The 3,689-nt window shown below is 38.9% G+C and overlaps 1 non-coding gene across 1 annotated transcript; it reads right to left on the bottom strand.

Annotated features, from left to right (window-relative positions):
- Positions 1-3,274: 3,274 nt before the first annotated feature.
- On the bottom strand, positions 3,275-3,382 carry LOC122290624. Its single transcript, XR_006236486.1, has one exon. It is a non-coding gene; the product is annotated as a small nucleolar RNA R71 (small nucleolar RNA).
- Positions 3,383-3,689: the final 307 nt, after the last annotated feature.

The following is a 3,689-nucleotide window of genomic DNA, read 5'->3' as shown; positions in this document are numbered from 1 at the left end:
ATAAAAACATATAAAACTCAAACAATATGCATGAAATGATGCCAATGTTCAAAACCCATAAAATCATATTTTTCCACACACACCAAAAATCCCATTTGGTCCAAAAACATCACATTTCCAAATATCAAGCCAAAAGTCACATTTGGCCCATGACCCAAACCATTAACCAATTAATCCGTATGCACCATGACCTCCCCTAGGGGTCATTCGCACACCCTGGCTCCTGTGCCATACCGTAGGTAACGACCACGCATGTGACACCTAAACGAGCGATGCCTAGTTTCGTGTCCCGCGCGTTCGTAGCCAAGCATCCTCTAGCTCTCGCCAACGAAGGGCTACGAAGTCGGTGCGTAGAGCGATGCCCAGTTCCGTGCCAAGCGCGTTAGTAGACAAGCATCCTCTAGCCCTCGCTCCCGTCGTCACCCAGCGACAACTCAGGGGACGTCACTCAGTATATTACACTCCCAAGTGACTAAAGGAGCTCCACCGAGATAATAACCCATCCCGACTTGGGCTCATGAAACACACGCTCCCAAAATCCATTTACGCCAATAAAACGGAATTTTCTCAATTTAATTAAAATGCACATGGATGCAATATGTAACGCACAGCTCATGGCACAAATAACCAAGCAATCACAAACAGCCAAAACCAAGCACTCCGTCCTTAATCCATCCGACCCCCGAACTCTTCAGACTCGGTCCGGAATGAACTAAAAGTAGGGTTTGGAAAATACTTACAACGCTACATGGTATTTTTTGAAAGCTCGTGGCTTTGCAAACGGCGGAAGAAAAACAACGTAACAGTAAAATTTCACTGTGGTCGTGGGTTGTAAAATAACCACTTTTGAACGAGGACAAACCAAAACTCGAGATTGATAGGGAATGGTCTAGGGATGTTTATGAAGCTAAGAGAAGTGGAGTTTAGCCGTGGGTAGCGGCGAAAATGGCGGAGGAAGGCCAAAATACCCAAATCGAAAAGCTAGCTCGTGGGGACTGTTCCGGCGAAAGATTGAGGCCGAAAATGGGTGGGTTAGGATGACAAGGAGTCGGTGATGAAGTGGTGAAGAGGTAGTGGCCGGAGGTGGAGCGACGGCGGCAAATCGGAGCAAAAGCCGTTCGACTTGAAGATGGTTTTCCGGCTAAACGGCGGCTCCGCTGGCGGTGGAAATTTGTGGGGAGGTTCACCGAAGGGAGGGGAAGAGATTGGTAGTGGTGGTGTGCCGCACGGTGGCCGGCGGCGGTGGGTCTGGGTGGTTGGAGCGTTCGGCATGAAGGAGAGGAGAGAGAGTGTCGCGTGGGAGAGAACGGGGGAGGAAGAGAAAGAAAGAAAGAAAGAAAAAGAAAAAGAGAAAGAAGAAACAAATAAAAGTGAAAAAGAAAAGATGAGAGAAAAGAAATGAGGTCCAGTCCTCACTCCGAAAACCAAAACAGATCCGATGAAAACGAGATTAAAAACTATAAAACGACTAAATAAATTAAACACAACATCAAATAAATTAAAAACCAACTGAAAACACAATAATTTAAAATAAATAAACCAATATATTAATTAAATTAAAAACAACCCTTCAGTGAAAATACACGTAAAAGCAGGTCATCACAATGTATCTTTTTACTTACATATCAGATTGATGCGATTCTTGATGAATTAGAAAGCTATCTTAAAGAGTTATAACTTTGTCTCTAATGAGGATTTTCAAATTCAAACTCCTGAAGGGTGTACGTGGTTGCCAAGATAAGTCCTAAAATTTAGGCATTTTTTTTTATGCAGAAATTAAGAGAACATTAGAGTTTCTTTCCTACTCTGCATAAGCATATCATTAGCACGAAATAGAGAGAGAGAGGAGGCACAAGAGGAAGATCTGAAGAGAGGAGAAAACCACTTCCATTGCCACCGTTCGCTTCAGTTTTCACTGGAGATTTTTGTTGTCCAATATATTTATGGGTAACTAAATTCTCAAGTAGGGTTAGGGATGAACTTGCACATTAGATGTTATTTCTAATTTATTTTCAATTGCTAAAACTCTTTTGTTTTATTATTCTCAATTCATCGTTGATGTTTTCTTCTCCGAATAATCATAGAATTTATTTTATTTATGGATTCAGTCATGCTTTTTCTATTTAATGGATTAGTTCTTTGATTATGTTTGGATCAATTATTTATCTATATTGATTTAGTTTTTTGCTGCAATATCGCTCCCTGAGTATATTGTCATCATTGGATTTTCTCAATAGGGGTAATAATTTACGTATTTTAAAAGTGGTGAATGATTTTTCAAAGGGTTAAATTTGATTTAATTTTGGTTTATAAATCTATTCCTTCCAATTGGGAATTTCGAGAATTGAGTTCCTAATTGAGTTATCCAATGAATTAAGAATAATTAAAATACCGAATTTGTGCAAGAGATTCCCGACGCTCATTTGAGTACTTTTTCCGTTAATTACTTTGCTTCACTATAATTTACATTTAAAATTAATCTTTATTCTCCATTACTTATTTAATATTTTTCTTTAGTTTCTTTGTTCCTCTTGCTATTCTTTTAATTTGTCTTCCTGTGGAATTAACACCCCAAAGCTGTGCTACAACTACCGCGTTATTCTTTAGGCGTAATCAAATTTTGGCGCCATTGCCAGGGAGACGGTAGAAGAATTGTGAGATAGTTTTTCTTTTTAATAGATTGTAAAGACGGTAACTTCGTTCCCTCTTTTAGCTTGTTACATCTTTTTTTTATTTTCTTTTTCTTTTTGTAGTTTTTTTTAGTGTTGCGTTTTTCTCTACCTTGCATGCACAAGTATAAAGACGCCTTAGGTCATTTTGCTTGTAGACTTGTGTTAGAGTCAGAGTTTAATTTTTCTAATTATTTGTTTGATAATTCTTCTAATTCTGAGAAAATGAGTGAACACGAAGATCAACCCACTAGGACTCTTCAGGATTACCTCCATCCTACACGCACAGCCACACCATCATGCATCATGTTTCCAGCTAATATTCGCCAATTGGATTTTAAAACAGGGATGATATAATTACTCCCTACTTTTCATAGCTTAGAAAATGAAAATCCATATGTGCACATTAGGGAGTTTGAGGAAGTAGTTGCGACTTTTCATAGTCAAAATGCAACTGATGACACTGTGAGACTTAAGTTCTTTCCTTTCTCTTTGAAGGATAGAGCTAAAAGTTGGCTATACTCATTGAGACCACGATCTATTGGGTCATGAAATGAGATGACTCAAGTTTTCTTTAATAAATACTTTCCCCAACATGAGACCAATGCTTTAAAAAGATAAATCTCCACATTTGTACAAAAGGACAATGAGACTTTATATAAGTCTTGGGGGAGATTTAAGAAGCTATTGAGTATGTGTCCTCACCATGGGTATGAGAATTGGAGCTTAGTGAGCTATTTTTATGAGAGACTTAAACCTAGAGAGCGTCAATTTGTAGAGATGATGTGTAATGGTGAGTTCTTAGAGAAAGATCCTGATGAGGCCATAGAATACCTCAATGAGCTTGCTAAAAAAGCTCACTCTTGGACAGGACCTAGTGCTATTGAGAGCACAAACAACTCATGATCTGCAGGAAACCTAAATGGTGGTAGAATTTACCATCTCGGGGAAGAAGATAACCTAAAGGCTAAGGTTGAGATGCTCACTAGGGAGCTAGAGGTGTTGAAAAATAAAGACTTA

Source organism: Carya illinoinensis, chromosome 12 (genome assembly GCF_018687715.1).
Source record: "Carya illinoinensis cultivar Pawnee chromosome 12, C.illinoinensisPawnee_v1, whole genome shotgun sequence".
Classification (NCBI taxonomy): Eukaryota; Viridiplantae; Streptophyta; class Magnoliopsida; order Fagales; family Juglandaceae; genus Carya; species Carya illinoinensis.
This window is presented reverse-complemented; position numbering and strand designations above follow the sequence as displayed.